Consider the following 18,975-nt stretch of genomic DNA (forward strand, 5'->3'; position numbering starts at 1 on the left):
AGATTAATTAATTTTTCAAATAATTAATATTTTGTACTTCAACTAAAAAGTATATATAAATTTGCAATTACTTAGCGTCAATGTTTTAAAGTTGGACTAGATATTAAACTAGAGAAGCCAATGGGTTACAGTTTATCTAGTCAGACAGGTAACGTAATAATTAAATAAAAAATAATATTTGATACCTACATACTAATATATATAAAAAACAGAATATTAAGTTATCAAATAATTTAAAAATAAACTGAAGTGGTTTAATTTTATAACATATTGACAACTTATAAGACAATAATATATCTCAAAACTGCATATGTTTATCTTAGATAAAAGTAAAAATTAAATAAACAATGTGTAAATAAATTCCAAAAAATTTAATAAAAGGAAAAACACAAAGAATCAAAAAATAAAGGGGAAAAAGAAAGTGCATAAATATCTTGATTTTAAAAAGATGTCGGTTGGTCATTTCATTCAAAATGTAAAAGACTAATGAAAAGATTCATTTTCCTCGATGAATGTGTTTAGCCCGCGGGTGAAATTAAATTTATGTACATTGAAAATAGCAAATTGGTGGAAGTAGTAGTAAAAATGGCAGAAGAAAGAGAGTATTGATGATTACTTCTCTTCTGTCCTTATTTTCGCTCTCCTCTTCTCATTTCTTGCCGTACGTCTTCCCCTTCTTTCTTCTTTCGTCTTCCTCCTAGCTTGAGCATATGGGAAGGCCGTGGTTAGCAAATGGTTCAGGTTTTATTTTGATTTCATCACCATTTTTTCCCTATATCTGTTATTATTAGCGTGAAGGGTAATTTAGAAAAAAAGTGTAAGTTTGTATTATGGAGCTAGGTGTCCTGTGGACTTAAAAATTAAGAATCACTTGAAGATAATTTCAAATTTACCCGACTGATGCTTATTCTGTTATCATTTTTACGTGGTGTTTGGATGTAAACCAAATTATAATTTTAAAAGTAATTTTGTGGTATACAAAATAAGTATATATATAAGAAGAGTTTTGTTTCGACTTACATGAAAATACTTTTTCAAAGTGGTTTTTGCTCAAACCAAACTCCCTAAACTTATCATAATTTAAAAGAAATTTTATGATCCTTTTTTTGGTAACAAATTTTAGGCAGAGGCTCAACCCAAGGAAGAGGCTTGAACAGTTTCTTTTAAGCAATACCAATATTGAGCAGGACAAATCTATATGATACCCTCAGGCATTAACCTAGACACTCTCATTTTAGGATGCCTCTTCAAGTGTCGAGACGGAGAATCGAATCCCCTTCCCTTTGAGTGAGAGGATGTGATTCTTATCGCTGAAACCCACATGATGGGTAATTTTATGACCCTTTGGTATATATGTGTGTTTGTATATTTGTTTAAAACAAACCCAGTAATGTAAGATTTAATAATAATAATAATAATAATAATAATAATAATAATAATAATAATAATAGTAATAATAATACTAGTAAGAGGAGTGATAAAAGAAATATATTGACGTTGAATCCTTACAGACAATCCATTATTAGAGAGCGTACAAGGATAATTTAGATTTCACGAACTGAAATGATAATTAAAGAGCATTTATTTATGCCATATGTGTCATTTTTAATTAGAGGATGACTTACAAAGACTTCTTAGAAATCCACCTACTAAACATAGCAAAACATTCTTCAATTTTGTATTCTGGAGCTAGATGTCCCGCACCCTGTAATTTACAGTACGTTAATTAATTAGATCATAAAAAATTCATATTTCTTTTTCAATAAAAACCAAATTAAATAAATTGTTATTAATACAATGCTAATTCTGGCCAACCAAACCACATATACTATCGAAATAGTGCTTCATCTACCTTTACTGTTGCAAATGTCATTTGATTGGAGTAAGTCCTCGTGTATCTGCTTCAAGGGAAATATGTGTAAGAGATTCACAAACACAAAATTTGAAAGCAATTTAAAATACTTCCTACGGTTTTAAATGTAAGACTTATTTTATAGTGTAAATTATACTGTAAGAGTAAGTAAGGTTGTGTGAAGAGATAATGTTCTATTCTGTGATGTTCACAAGCCTTAAGTAATATTGCAATCTTATATTTAGGATTGGAGACAGTATCATAACTATTTTATATGCATATTCCATGCAAATGAGCATGCATGGGACTGACTCAAACTTTTAAAAAATGAATCGTGAAATATCAATACTTTCAATGGTCATATCTTTGGAATATTTTCTCTCCAAATAAATCAGAGTTTAAGTATCTTAATTAATATCTCACATGGTGATTTTATGTAAAACAATATGAAACAGATGTATCCCAAGTTTGAAGTGTATACATACCCTGCAACTTGACCTTTAACAAGCCATGGCCTCCAGTCATCGACAATGGAGTAATTTAAAGCTCTAATCCACTCTTGAGTCGCCAAGAAAGGAGTTACTGAGTCATGATCCCCACTATAAAAATATACATATAAATGATTCAAAGCGAATAAATAACCCACTAGTTTAAAATAAGAGAGAGAGATATTGAATGGTGTCTATGTCCTTTTGAAAACAAATATAATGTTGTATGTGTATATATACACACATGCATATAGATTAAGGTGCAAATTTATCTTAAAAGTTTTTTTTGATAGAAATTTAAAGCTCTAATCCACTCTTGAGTCGCCAAGAAAGGAGTTACTGAGTCATGATCCCCACTATAAAAATATAAATATAAATGATTCAAAGCGAATAAATAACCAACTAGTTTAAAATAAGAGAGAGAGATATTGAATGGTGTCTATTTCCTTTTGAAATCTAATATAATGTTGTATGTGTATATATGCACGTACACGTGCATATAGATTAAGGTGCAAATTTATCTCAAAAGTTTTTTTGGATAGAAGTTTGTCTCAAAAGTTTAAAATTGTAACAATGTTTGTCTCCTGTCATTAAAAATGTCAATGGTTAACATTACTATTTTAGCAATTAATATTAATTTTTTTAATTGTAGGAGAATATTGTTACGATTTAAAACATGCTGGGCAAATTTGCATTTAAAAAATTACAAGTATCCAGTTCTCCTAGTGAAAACTTACCAATCAAATTTACAACTTAACCATAATAATAGGTAAATAAAAGGGAAAATTGCTGAATAATCTCACGTTGCAAATTTTATTGCGTAAGGGCATCTAAAGACCTAGATCCTTGAGTGGGTATAACTTGTCTTCAACCAATCTAATCCTTGTTCAGTTGTGTATGGCATATCTTTAACTATATGCAAATGTTTTTTATTTTGCATATTGTTAATATATGACACACAACTAAAGAAGAGTTGCACCGGTGGAAGATGGGTTAAATTTAGGTCCAAATTAATAGTGGGAAGAGATCTACGTGGCCTATGATGATAGGTGCATGGTTACCTGTATATTAAAGAACGGAAACCTTTTTGGCTGAGATTTGCATGATATCCATAGCTTTCAGGAATGTCTTCGATATACTTGTCACTATTGCAGCGTTGCCATTTCCCTATGCTTCCCTGTGGCATATATTCATCCAACAACCGTTTATATCAAAACTAAATATTAATCGCAAGTATTTTATGATTCATCGTGTAAGAAATTCTCAGCTACATATATTGATGGATTTTTCTATGGTTATAAGAAAATTTAGTGTATCGATAGTTGGGAAAAAAAGAATTTAGTGGATCGATATGTGTTGATAATGATAATTAGATGCTACTATTTGGTAAGAAACTATAGTCCCTCTGGTCCTTACAGCTAGACACCTTTCGGAAGAAACAGATTATCTTTATTGTAAGTGCTCAAGCAGGGAATTAATTATATATTTTTTAAGTTTGCCCCTGTTTGAAGTCTCATTATTAATTACAATTTCTATGACTCATAGCTTGAATGTAATTTATGATACTAAATATGAGCAAATTTGAAATTTTCTTTTCATTATCAACACAATTAATGACTTAACCGTATTTTATTGATTTTGATAAGGTGGTTAAAAATGCCTTATAATAAGAAGTAGAGGGGAAAAAATAGGAGTATATTGAATGCAAAATTGGACTTTTTAAATACTAAATTTTATGTATTAATAATTCTTATGACTTGTCCGTTATATCAAAAGAGCTTCAACTACTTGCAATTGTTCAGACCACCTCAAGCTTATATATCTTTGATTTACATTTAAGTATGGGCGTATGACTTTGCATATCATATAGTGTAATATTACGATCTATTTTGCCAAAATGGCTTAAACTACTTGGTTAGTTGGTTAATTCACATTAAACTTAATTTATATATCTTTTTCTTAATTAACTCTCTATATAACTGTAAGATATGGGACTTTTTATATTTTCTAATAACCATAAAACAAAACTTAAGTCAAGTTATTTATATTGATTAGATCAGATTCTCTAATTACGCTTGTTATTTTGTTATTTTTACTTGTTAAATTGTGTGCATGAACTTTGTAAATTCACTTATGAATACTTGTAAATATTTGTATAAGCTCTTATATAATGTAAATTAGGATTTACACATTTTCATATAGACACTTATTATTTGTTATTGTTAGTTGTTAAAATGCATATGTACACTTATGAATTCACTTACGAAATATGGGCGCTTGTTATTTTGTAGTTGTTAGTTATTAAAATGCGTATATGTACTTGTAACAAAATTTATATATGAACGTGACACAATAGATATTATAAGCAATTCAATCTTCTTCTTTTTTAATAACCGTAAACCCTTTAAAAAATTTTGAAATTAGCAAAATCGATTAATTGAAAAAGTCATAAGTTAATAAGGTTATAGTTATGTATAATATAGCAAACCTTTCGCACATGCAATGCCTGGCGAACACCGTGGTTGTTGGCCCAGTGTCTGCTGAGATAATACACATAATCCTGAAGGAAGAAAAAGAGGGATTCTCAAAACATAAAAGATATATATATAAATAGTCCAAGGTTTTGGAAATTCGTAACGAGGTACATGGAAGATTATATTACTCTGCAACTTAAAGGTGGCAATGGGAGATCGGAATCAGAACGCTCATTGAACCGCTCAGTAAGTGATCTGCTTCGAGACACTTCATTTGCCTCAGCTGAAATTGTCTTGCATAATGGTTCCAAAATATGGAAACGATTGATTGGTAATATGAGCTGTGGGCATTATTATTGTATGAAAAGAAGCTTATTAATATGGTCATTTGTTGATGAAAAGAAATAAACTAGAAGTTAATTACTGTGAAAGAAATACGACAAGAGACCCTAAAAGTCCCTATTACATACATAGATAAATAAAGAAGTTGGTCCAAATTTTAGATATAATTCAAGTGTATCGTATAAATAGGGCTGTGTCCACGTCAAAAACTGTATCTTTATAGGAGCACAGGGCCTAAAATGTTATAAAAGAATACTCACGTGACTATCGGGAAAAAATTAATTAATTTAACAACTTTTAAAGAATATTAATTGACAATTGACACAAGGGGGTTGGGTTTAATAAAAAAGGCTAATCCATCATAATATACCAAACCAAATTTTGAATCCTCATTAAAAGAGGTGCCTACAATTAGTGTCCGACAATGTCTCAAATAAAATTATTTCCTATTGAAGGATACCTATGCATAGCCAAAAAAAAAAAAGTAATTGATAATTGATATCTTTAAATTTGTAAAATGCGCAAGATTTTTTTTTTTTCCTTCCCTGAAATTAATGACCTTAATAAAGTGTTGTCAGGGAATTAAAAGCATATAACAACTTATTGCCGTTAAGGATCAGGCAACATTGGGGAAAAAAACTAAATGTACTATTTGCTCTATATTTAAGAGGAAATGGAATTTTATAACTTTGCGCTATAATTAGGACGGGAGCAAGTACAATTTTCAAATTTGAAGTAATAAATGATTTAGAATCTTTTATCAAAAGAGAATAATTATTTATCATCGGTGTGTCAGCATTAGCATCTTGTCTATTTTATTATCTCATGTTTCATATGATTCATTCTTAAAGTTTTCATGGTTTTTAAGATAAAGCCTCTCATCGGCATCTTATCAAGTTTAATAGTCCTATCTATAATACTTTTTGTAAAAGTTTTTTATGGTCCTTAATTAATGTAAGACTTTCACAAAAGTTACGAATCATTTAGTGTCCCCCCCCCCCAAAAAAAAGCATCCTTCATAATTATAACCCCTCTTAATTCTTACTGTTACTTGAAGGAAGTATGTTTGATTTTTCAAACATAAGTTAGAAACATTTAATGAGGAGTAATTTGGGCAAATCATTACATTATAATTTTCTTATAAAATTAAAAATATAAACCAATTATGACCCAATTAATTAAAAACCTTATAAATAGGATTAGAAGTAATAAATTATGTGATGGCCACTTACCTTATAGAAGGGGATGACATATCTTGCACATGATGCAGAATTGTTGCTCTTGTCTATATACTCTCCCTTACAATTTTTCTGCAATGACTGTTCAGCAGGGCAGATTATTAATTTAGACCCCTTGATCGTTAATTTGCTCTACCTTTATTATATAAAAACTATTCATAATTGGGGCATAGTTTATTGAAAGACGATATATATTATGATCAAATGGAAAATTATTGAGAACAATATGCAATTACCATGTACATTTCATCTGAAATGAGTGCCATTCCGTGAGCAAATGGGATCACATGATTCAATTCTTTTCGAGTTGTTAAAGGGTTTCCAAGCAAGTATCCCTTCATCAAAACCAAGAACATTTTAAACACAAAGGAAAATTAGTAATTTTTCGCCAAAAAAAGAGGATATTTATCCAGATTTGCTTTGTTTTCTTGTAGAGCAAATTGGATAACCTTCAATATGTCTTCATATATTGGGAGAAAGATGATACAAGATGATGATGATGATAATAAATATGATATATTCATATATCATAATTACACTCATCGACATTTTTGTCTCTTTAAAACTGGAGAACTAGTGATATATTTTTGTTTAGAGGATACAGTTAAGAATTTCTCGAGTTTAATTCAAAATGAGAGATTAAAAATAAAAAAGGGACTAATTGCAAACCTTAACATTTATACGTGGCTGTAGGCCTTTTTCATTTCCTGTGAATCAATGGATTCAAAAAGAATAACAGTTAGTTGGCATGGTTTAGTAATAAGCCATCATTTTTTTAATACATACCCAACTCAGAAATCCAAATTCATTTGAAAATTATGAATAAATATAAACGTAAACTTCCAGGAGATCAAGAACATTTCTCATTTTTTAATATTTCTTAAATATCTAATTAAACTCAGAAGCATGCATGTGTAACTAATTAATTCTCTCACCATTCGCAATTTCTTGAACAATTGCAGGGATAGTAAGGCCGGAGTATGAATCACCCGCGACGTAAACTTGATTTGAGAGATATTGTGGGTGTTCCAGTAGCCACTACAAGATTAATTAGATGTGTTAATACAATTTCTTATGATATACTAGTATTTAAAAGATGGTGCCTTTCAAATGGTAATAAATAATTAAAAAGTTAAAAGTTGTGATTCAATAATGAATAGGTCATGGGGCGGATGATTATACCTTTCGAAGAAATTGATGAGCTTGATGAACTAATCCATAATCGCTTCGTGGAGGATTGGGTGTTTTTCAATAAGAGAATCCAGTGTCAGCAGGCAGATCCACAAAAATGATGCTACATTCCTGAAAGAGAATAATAAGTTTCAATAAAAAGTTAGCAGTAAACCGAATATAATACTCATAATCCCCTTCTTTTTTTCCCCCTTAGGATCTCATTTTTACTCTTATAAAAAAAAAGAAAAGAGAATGGAGCAAAAGTGGATATGAGATTCTAGGAAGAAAATGAGAGGATGTTTGTTACTTTATCATCCCACAAGGCCATCACAATGAATCTATTGATATAATAAAATATAAGGGTAAACATACTCTATATCTCTGTACTTTTAACGAGCTTTGGATCTGGTCCATACATGTAAACTCTATCAATATTAGTCAACAGTCCATGTCAGCTTACTCAACGGTTTTAGTTGTCATCATATCGGTGAAGTTAACATTAGTTAAGCTCATATCCAAGTCCTTATGAAAATATAAGGACTAACATTTTACGCGATATAAAGAGCATGGATGGAAAACAAATTATAGTTACCAACAAAATAAATACTACATTTGGTCCTTAATATAAGAGTTAGTTTGACTTTCAATTTGGTACTAAATATAAGACCCTAATCTACTTTGTCTCTCATTTAAAATATACTAATACAATTAAATAAAGCATATTATATTAAGACAAACTTTATTTATCAAATCGTATCATTATTTATGAGTCGTTAACTCCCTTAAAAAATTTATATAGTGCAAATCACCACACGCACAATTTTAATAATAAAGAATGATTCAATGGGATTATATATATGTGCGACAGATAAAATGAATGTCGATTTCAACTTGTAAGGTCTTATGAGTTTGTGTTTTCGTGTAAAAATCAAGCATGAAATGTATTGTTCAAAGTACCAATCATCACTTGTGTAAATTTTTTTATCTTTACTTTTTCAAATTTTTATTATCAGCACAAAAGTTTTTAATGAATTAGTTGAACTGTCTACAAATTGATTATTCATACGCCTCTTTAATTTCTTGCATCAAAATCTGTGATATATCTTTACCTTTATCCAGGACTGTGGCCTCAATTCTAAATTAGGCACACCCCCGTTGTATTCTTCAACTTTGAACGCAAGAGGACCTACACAAACACACGCACGCACGCACACACACACAAAACATGATAATAAAAATATTTACTTTAATTAAAGATTGCAATAAAGAATATACGTGGGCGAATAACTTTGCTAAATCAAATCAATAATATGTGGATATGAGTGGTAGGTAAAATCAGTGATAAATGTATGGTATTAGAAAGAAGAGTTTTTGGAACCTATTTCATAGACAAGTCCTGAAAGCGAAGAGCAGCAAGGACCCCCAGATATCCAAAGCATAAGAGGGTCTTGTTTAGGCTCTCTCTCTGACTGCATAAAATAGTAGAATACTTGTACGTTTTCTGATTCTCCTATTCCTACGTACCTGCACCATTATATATATACACATGAATATAAAATATAATTTGTAACTACTCTCTCTCTCTCTCTCTCTCTGTATTTGTAGAAACCTTTTAACTAATTCATCAAAATTAAAATAAATAGTTAAATTAGTTATTTGTAATTAGTTAGTGCATCGAATATTTCTATTGATCTTTTGCATTTATCCCTAACATTTAGTGGGATATCTTAACTAGTAACGAGTTTTTACTAGAAAAAAAAGTTAAGCACTAAATAAGGTACTTTGGTAAATGATCGTTTAATGCATATGACGAAAATGAATGGGTTCTCATATAGAGTAAAGAACTAAAAAGCAAAGCATTTAAAATGATCTTATACATATATATATATATATTTTGCAAAACAATTCATGAGTACTCATATTTAATATATCTTTCATGTTTTTGAACACTTACCTTTTCCGTTTTTGCATTAAAAAAATTAAAAATTAGCATTGAATAGATCAAAGTTAAGTACTGAAGACATTAGAATGGTAAGTGTTAAAGAAAAGATGAATATTTAAAAAAACAAGGGAAAATCCCATATAAAACCACCCAAAATAGGAAAATCTCAAATCAAGTTGGCAAATTCAGTAAATCTCTAATTGGTTTGTGGATCTAATTTGGAATTTGTTATATTGGGTACTTTGCCGCATTGTCTCTAATTTTTTTTAAAGCCACCCCTTTATTTTGTCTCAAAGCCACCTTTGCCGGTGATCGATGGCTGCCCGAGCTTTAATCACAACTTTATTGCGTACATTTTGCCGCAAATATTCAATGAAAACTTATGAATTGTCAAATCAGACTTATTTGATCTCTAATATTCTCTTGGAATTGAATAATAGCAAAAGTTTAATGGAGAGTGCATTTTTATTGCAAAAATTTTATTATGAATAGCTAGTAAGAACTTGCAAGTTACTAACAAATTAAACTTACTAATTTGAAAAAATTAACGTTATTATGTCAATTATTTGAATGTTTCATCAACATTCAAAATTTTGATATTAATAGTGTTTGTTAATTCTACCATTGTTAGGATCATTACACGATTAAATATACACTTTATAAAATTAACTCAGCCTTTTTAAAAAAAGAAAAAAGAAAAAAGAAATGTGTTGAGGAGTTAAGAGAAGAGCTGACCCAGTTTCAAGGCGTGGAAAGGAAGGGGCCCATCAAATCCAGGAATGTACTGTACGATTGAACCTGAACTTGCCCTTACTTGACAGGACATCTGCAACCAAACAAGAACAAGAAGAAGAATAATATTACGCATTCTAGGGCTATATGAACCTTCTTGTCTCTGCATTCTTCTTCTTCTTAATGGTCTTCTGATCTGATCTTTAGCTACAGGATCTTGCTAATATATAGATGGAATTAACAAAGGTGTTCTCGAGAATATATACAGCACGAGCTATAAAATAAAGGAAGCAAATTTTCTGCACAATTATTGCACGTGCTTGAGAGTTTAATTTCTTCAGGAACACTACTCAAGCGAGGAGCTCGAGAATCATCAACGTTATTTGCTCAGCTAATTATTAATACATATCTGCATGTAAAATCAAGCACGAGTAACTCGCAAACTCAACCGACAATCACTTTATATGTATACGTTTGTGTATATGTATGTAGTACATAGAAAAAAGGTTGAATTATTGAATGAATATTAAGTGAAATATATTAATATTACATTTTTTTATACATACATTGATATTACATTGGTTCCAAGTGATATATATATCTGGAAAAAAAAGTGATGTATATATATCCTCTTTTCAAACACAACAAAACTTTTTTAAAACCTTCAGAGATATCCTCCTATACGAATTTCAACAGTGGCACCCTACTTTTTATCCACTTCCAAGTCATTTCAATGACAACTTTGTAGTTGTTAACGTCATCTTAGTGCCAGCACCATCCGTTATATTTGAATGAGAAGATAGATATATAATGTAATTGCACTTACGTAACTGACCTCGCCTAATAGAATAAAACATATCCTTACTGCTAGCTACCTCACTGATGTCCTGATGAGGAGTACAATCAATTCTTAGATATTTCAATTTATTGAAGCGAGTCACAGAAGAAAAATCTACATCTCACAAATCAGGCGATGTAGATTTTCGATTCAATAGTCTAAAAAATCATCATTATTTTAAAAAAATCAAAATTAATATCAATTTTTTTAAAAAATTTGACAGTAGGTTGTTGGATCTTCAATAATAATAATAAATAATTGTTATACTGCAATTTATTTAATAAAATGTGGATGCTCAAGTGCAACTTCCCCAGAATATGTGACAACGCAGTCGTCTGAAGATGAAAAGGAAGAGGGCCTTGGAATCCAGGAAGGTAATGTACAGTATTGGGGCCAGAAGCTGCAATAATAGGCTGAGATGAAGTAAACAGAACGAGACAAGTAACAAGAGCAATATAACAGTGATAGTAATCATGATGTTTCCGAAATCCTCTTCCCCTGTTCATTATTGCCTTTTTGTTTTGAAGCTCATTTAGAATGACTCAGCTTTTCAATCATAATTTATAAAATATCAGGTAAAAATATAAGAAAATTTTTATTTCGATTTATACAAGACATGTTTATAAGTAATTTTAAATGTGATTTCAGAAAGTACTGAATTCGTCTCCCAGCTTTCCGGGTTGCTTTTGATTCCGAACATACAATCTTATATATATTGAAGATAAAATCAGATGAAAAGAAATAGTACTCTTCCAGTTTTTAATATAGAACCTAATTATTGAGTTGGTTTTGGTCCTAAATATAAAACTCATTTCTCATATTTATCAATTTTTTCTAAATTATCCCTATGAATACTCCCTTAACCATAATCAAGTAGAAGAAGGAGAGGGGATATTAAGAAAAATAATTATGGTGTTTTAGAAAAAATATGTCACATTTATTATAGTTAACTAACTTATCTAACTTTCTTAATCTAATCAAATTAGTTAAATAGGTCATATATTAATAATCGAAAGAGTATTAATTAAATAACAATGCGCGTCCTCATGTAGTCGCCATTCATTTTAATTTGTCTAGCAGCGAGCTGCACGCAGGTTCAGACAAAACCATCCGAAGCGCGCGCCCGCAGACAGATATAAATATATAAATATATAAATTTTTATATAACCACACATTCAACGTGTATAATCAATAATAATATATTATTCTATCCATCCTTGGTATAATTAATAAAAGTGCTTTATACTTTTTGATAAGTCGAGACAAATTCCTTCATATATTTATTTCGTATACGATAAAATTATTTTTAAAATCATGATTTAATTTTCACCAAAATACTCCTTAATTAGATGGTTAAATTTAATTTTAAATATGAAATTGTAATTTATTTTATCTTTTATTAAGGATGAAAACAGATTAGTCGGATCAGGCTTTGGTCAAATAAGCCTAAGCCTATAACGAGAGTTTAAAGCCTAGACTTAGACTTGAACAGGCTTTTTTTTTCAGGCTCAAGTTTAAGCCTTCGAAAGGCCCCACATGCCCGAAGCATTTTTATAGCTTTACTTATAATGTAGGCTTTTACTAAGACTTCATGTTTTAAACTTTGAAGATCATAAATAGGCTTTGAGGTTTGAGCCTACTAAAGCTTACGAGAATGCAGGCTTTTGGTATACTTAGAAGTCTGCATGTTTTAATATATATTAATAAAACAAATTTAAAAAAATTGCTTAGTCTAAATTTGCAGGCTTTCAAGCTAGGTTTTAAATTTAAAAGCCTAACCTATTTATCTTAAAAAGCCTTTGAATAGGCCTTAAGCCTGGTTTTTTTGGCTAAATAGGTTAGGTTGTAGACCTAGCCTATGTTCATCCCTATCTTTTATATTTATTTTTTTCAAATTATTTTACTTATAAATTGATATATAATATAATATAATATACTGTTATATAGAAAGATGATAGATCCTGCCACATTTTTTGTTATAAACTGATAACTAATTTATTTGACTTTTTTAATACACTCCAATTAGTTAAGTAATTTTTAGAAATTGTGAGAGTAGTATACATAATTAATATATTTAACATATAATATATCATTGCAAAAAAATTATTACTACACTAAAAAGAATTCAATATATGCTGTAAACCCCTTTTTTTAAAAAAAAAAAAAGAAGGAAAAAATCTGCTTCCAGTAACATATTTTATGATTCATATTTTATACATGATCTTATTGAGATTATTGAAAAGTAAAATATTAAGTAATATAACTTTTTAGTCCAAAATAAAAGTTCATCATTCCCCAGTTCGACTTTAAATAAATAAAAAAAGCCTTACGATGCACGCATCAATTTGAAATTTACCCCTTTCCTTTTCTCTCTTCTCTTTATCTTTAATTTGACATTATTTGGATGCGCAGGTTACATTAGATTTTATATTTAAAACCGGAGGTAATATTATAATAGAGAGATGAAAACTGTAAACACATATCGAATATAAAGGAATAACCAGGACACAATGAAATGTGTGTGTGTGTGTGTGTGTGTGTGTGTGTGAGATCACTGCTATAAACAAAACAAAAAAGGAAAAAAGAAGAGCATTGATTCATTAACTAGTAAAGGTCTAAAACACAAGTCCAACAATAATCCACATATAACAACAACATTAACCAAACTTTTACATCATATTCTTGAAAACACTGAAGTCCTTATGTCATTGGAAGAAATAATCTATAAAGCCTTGATGGATGTCCACCTACTGAACATTGCAAAACATTCATCGGGTTTATATTCAGGAGCTATATGCCCTGCACCCTGCAAACACAAATACATTTTTGAGTTGTTATTATAATGTCTTCCAACAAAATAATAATTAAAGATTAACATATATATAGCACATATATATTCGGTTTCAAAAGTTGATTTGACTGGGGAGAGCTCCTTGTTCTTAGTTCTTACTTTTATAGTTGCAAATGTCATCTGATTGGAGTAACTCCTTGTATACCTGCCCCAAAAGAACAAACGGAAGGGGGGGGGGGGAGAAGGAAGTGAGTAGGAAAAAATTTGAGTAAGCCACCTTCTTCAAACATCCCTATTTAAATTGAATTGGGACGATTTTTTAGGGAGTGGTTGATTTATAAAATCTTTCTGATTAATTCAGGTAAATATTGCATAGAGAATCAAGGGAGTATTTAAGAAAGTTGGGGTTGAAATTGTAACATTCTAAAGATTGAGGGGGTAAAATAATTGAACAAGTTTAAAGTATATACATACCCTGCAACTTGACCTTCAACAAGCCATGGCCTCCAGTCATCAATGATGAAGTAATTCAAAGCTCTAATCCACTCTTGAGTCGCGATAAAAGGAATAATCGAGTCATGATCACCACTAACAAAATATAAATATATGTTATTCAATTTCAGAGTTATATATGTATAGGGATTGTAATTAACCAACAATTTGATAAAAGACACACACACACACATATGTATATAAGGTTAAGGAGCATCTAGCACCTTAAAACATCCTTTCAATATTACTTAGTATTATTCTAAAGTAATTTTGGAGCCCCAAACATCTTAAAATATTTTTTTTTTCAGTAACACTTGATATTCTAAGTTTAGGGTACTTGTTGTTACTGAGAAAAATACTTTAGGGATAAAATTCTACTGAAAATTACTTTGAGATATTAAGTGCCATTGAAAAAAAATATTTGAAGACATCGGCCACACACATTATGTCTCTTCTTAGAGTTACCTGTATATTAAGGAACGATAACCTTTCTTACTTAAATTCGCATGATACTCAAAGCTACTAGGAATGTCTGTTGCATACTCTTCCCTATTGCAACGTTGCCATCTCCCTACGGTTCCCTGTGTCACCGACAATATTAACTGAAAATTAATCGTATATAAGGACAGATTTCTGCAGTAATATTGACTGTATTTAGATACTATACGATTGAAATCAACATTATGCATTAATTATATAAACACATTAACAAGTGAGATTAATTAAATCAAACCTCTCGAACATGCAGTGCCTTGCGAACTTCGTCATGGTTAGTCCAGTAATAGCTTAGAAAATATGAGTAACTCTAAAGGAAGAAAAAGTATAAAAGTTAAAAGACATCAGACATGAAACATGAATGAATAAATAAATAGTCAAAGTTTGTAAATTTGTTCAGGCAAAGGTAAAGAGAATGAAATGTTACTCTGCAACTTAAAGGTGGCAATGTGAGATGATGATGATGAGAATCAAAATGAAAAAACTGGTGAAATTTCTCAAGTGATCGTCGCATCCCAGAAACTTTATTTGGTTTAGGTGAAGCCATCTCGCATTTGGGTTCCAAAATATGGAAACGATTAATTCCTGAAATGAGCTGAGGGTAATGATCAGGAAATATAAGTTCATCAACATATGTGATTTTTATATTGGAGCAAGAAAAATAATAAATAATCAAATAATTATCAAAAATAGAAGTGACACTACACAAATTAATTAAGTATTGGAGTTTTATTTTCAGCATTTAGAATGAAACAGGTAATATGAGCATTCTTTTCTGATAAATTAAGGTTCTATTTCTATTTCCTAATCCCCCCTCTCCCTATTATAGGAGCTAGTACATATGAGGTTAAATTTAGTTATAAATATAAATATTTATTCCACTCAGTCTTTCATATTTATTATTTTTTTAAACTAGTTCTCTTTAAATCATTGACTAAATTAATTATTTTGCTTCTTTAATATACCCAAATTAATTAAGTAGTCTTATATTAAGAATCGTAGCAAGTGCCGTGTCTGTGAATGTGAACGTGAAGTTACGTACAGACGTTCCCACTTCTCATCTTACATATGAAAAGGATTAATTACTTGCCTTGTAGAAGGAGTCGACAACTCTTGAACATAAAAGGCTTCGAGAATTTGAATCTATTTCCAATCCATCACAATTTTTCTGCCACGACTATTGAAAAGACAACGTCATCAAAGTATTCGATTCATTATATTAAATATACATATTTAAAAAATAAATTCATGGCCACCCAAAACCATATTATAAGTTAGGATCACATGAAGCTTATATCATTCTTCATATTTCTTATGATGCACGCGAAAATGTTTCAAGCTAATTATCTAGAGTGGTTTAATTTAATATGCTCTAACTTTCATATATGGCACCATAGTATCAGTTATTTTATGTTGAGGGGGGGGGGGAAATCTCACCACTGATATTACAGGAAAAAGCAATTACCATATACAATTCATCAGAAACAAGTCCCATTCCATGGGCAAAAGGGATTAAATATGTATGATCCATGTCTTTCCCAGTTGTTAAAGGATTCCCCAGAAAGTATCCCTGCATAAATAATTGAGAACGCTTTAGATCAATCGAGACACACACATGATGAATTATATTTTTGAACACTAGCTAGCCAATCCACTTTAATAAGGCGACACCATTCTCTTTATTTTTTTAATTTAGATTGAGAAAGAAAAATCAGTGCAAAACCTGAAGATTTATCCGTGGTTGAATGCCTCTTTCGTTTCCTGTGAGTTAACAGTTTGAATGAAGAACAATCAGCTTAGAGAATAATGAGTCATAAATAGCTGATAATAAACAATGAAATATCAAGCTACAAAATTGAAAACGAACAATGAAGGTGCGCATTTATTCTGAAAATTTTTACTCAACAGTATTGGGTATCTGGAATTTTCTTGGGTCCAATGTTACCCTAGAGTTTAAAATCCTAATAAATTTACCTCTACTGTTAAAAAACTAACTTGATTATTAAAATAGCAATATTGACTGTTAATATTTTTAATGGTATAAGATGAAATTGCTATAGTTTTAAATTTTTAGAACAATATTGAGTCCAAAAAAAAACTTTTGATTGTTCAATATTCATAAATAAAAGTTTTTAGGGCAAATTTATACCTTAACCCAATAATAAATTAATTGTTAAATTATTAATTATGTTATCTTTGTTTTGGCCAGAATATTTATTATGTTATCTGTAAATGTAACTAATAAATAAATAAAATAGAATTTCCCACCATTAGAAATTTCTTGAACAAGTGCGGGGATGGTAATGCCAGAGTATGAGTCAGCCCCAACGTATACTTGATTTGAGGAATATTCCGGGTGTTCCACGAGCCACTGCATCGAAAACTAGGTTGATAACTTAATACTTGGTTTACGTATAATATATCTAAAGATGTGGTAGAACAATGGTGAAAAAGGTGATTAAAACATAGCGACTCAATGATTAAATCAGTATAATGATTATACCTTTCGAAGAAAATGATGAGCATGATGAACTAGTCCATAATCACCTCGTGGGGCATTGTGTGTTTTTGAATAAGAGAATCCAGTGCCATGGGGCAAATCTACAAAAATGATGCTACAAACCTAAACCAGCAAGAGTTTCAATGCATTTTCTTGAAATTTTGGACTAGGATATATATTAGGATGATTTGTGGGACCCTAATAGTACTGTCAGATGTATGTACAATCACATGTACCAATTTCTTGTTATAAAAATAATGCTACCTCCTGTTCTTAATATAAGAGTTATTCAGAAGGTTAGATTGGTCTTAGATATAAGATCTCAATTCTTTGTATCTCCTAAATAATTTATAACTTTTTTCTTAAAATATTCTTCCTAATTGTAAGAATTCCCACCAAGAAGTAAGTTTACTATACATGATTAAAGAGGCTAGTTTAACGAAGTCAAACAATTAACCAGCTTAACTAATCTTTTTATTTTCTTAAATTAGTTATTTAACTCTTATATTAAGTACCAAAACTAGTACTTATTAAAGCCAGTGCCACTTTTTTGGTGTCCAAAGACAAGGCCATGTCTTCTTCTTACCTTTGTCCATGACTGTGGTCTCAATTCTATATTAGGAATGCCCCCTTTGTATTCTTCAACTTTAAATGCTAATGGGCCTAACAAGTAAATACAAAATTATACTCTAAAATGAAAATCTGCAATAGAATTAGGCAAAAATTCGAGCTAAATTAACTCATAATCATGTTTGTCAATGAGTGGATAAAAATCAGTGATAGAAACACGATTTCTGAGAACCTATTTCATAGATAAGTCCTGAAAGTGAAGAGCAACCAGGACCCCCAGATATCCAGAGCACGAGAGGGTCTTCTTTAGGGTTTCTTTCAGACTGCATAAAATAATAGAACACTTGTACTTCTTCTGATTCTCCTGCTCCTACATATCTGCACCACCACTCAGATACACACACAAACACACGAACACTAATATATATATATATATATATATATATGACAGGGCTATAAATTGAAATCACTGAAACTAGAACTGACCCAGTTTCCAGATGAAAAGGAAGAGCCCCTTCAAAACCAGGAAGGTGGTGTACAATTGAGCCGGAAGAAGCGACTTGATAAGCTGAAATCTGCAGTAAAAGTGCAGTAAAAAGAAGTATCTCATACTCAATTGTATGTGGACCTTCCTGTTTGGGCATCTTCAATGTCTCTCCTCTTTCTTTCTTTTATGATAAAGGGGTCTCTTCTCTTTCTTTTCGATGCACTTTTCTTTCTCTCGAGAGAAGTATATGCAATGAGCATGAGCTCTGTATAAATAGTTTAGATACACGTGTTTTGGCTCAAGAATTGCATTCTTGCACGAGTCTGCCAAAAAATGCATAAAGAATTCAAGCGTGGAGATCAAGGGTACTAACTACATATATAATAATGTTGCTATGGTTAAATGTAAGTTAAATATCTCTACATATAAATGTTTAAAATTGATGCCTCGTTTTAAAAATTTAAATGAGGTTTAAAAAAAACAAAAAGAGGCTATTATTGTTGAATATATGGTAACAAGGATATAATAAATACGACTTGATCTCATGCAACACGAGTTTAT

The 18,975-nt window shown here is 30.4% G+C and overlaps 1 pseudogene; it reads right to left on the reverse strand.

Moving 5' to 3' along the window:
- Positions 1-1,621: 1,621 nt before the first annotated feature.
- On the reverse strand, positions 1,622-18,571 carry LOC114745201 (uncharacterized; annotated as a pseudogene).
- Positions 18,572-18,975: the final 404 nt, after the last annotated feature.

Source organism: Neltuma alba, unplaced genomic scaffold, assembly GCF_004799145.2.
Source record: "Neltuma alba isolate B1F8T4 unplaced genomic scaffold, ASM479914v2 tig00004558_pilon, whole genome shotgun sequence".
Taxonomy (NCBI): Eukaryota; Viridiplantae; Streptophyta; class Magnoliopsida; order Fabales; family Fabaceae; genus Neltuma; species Neltuma alba.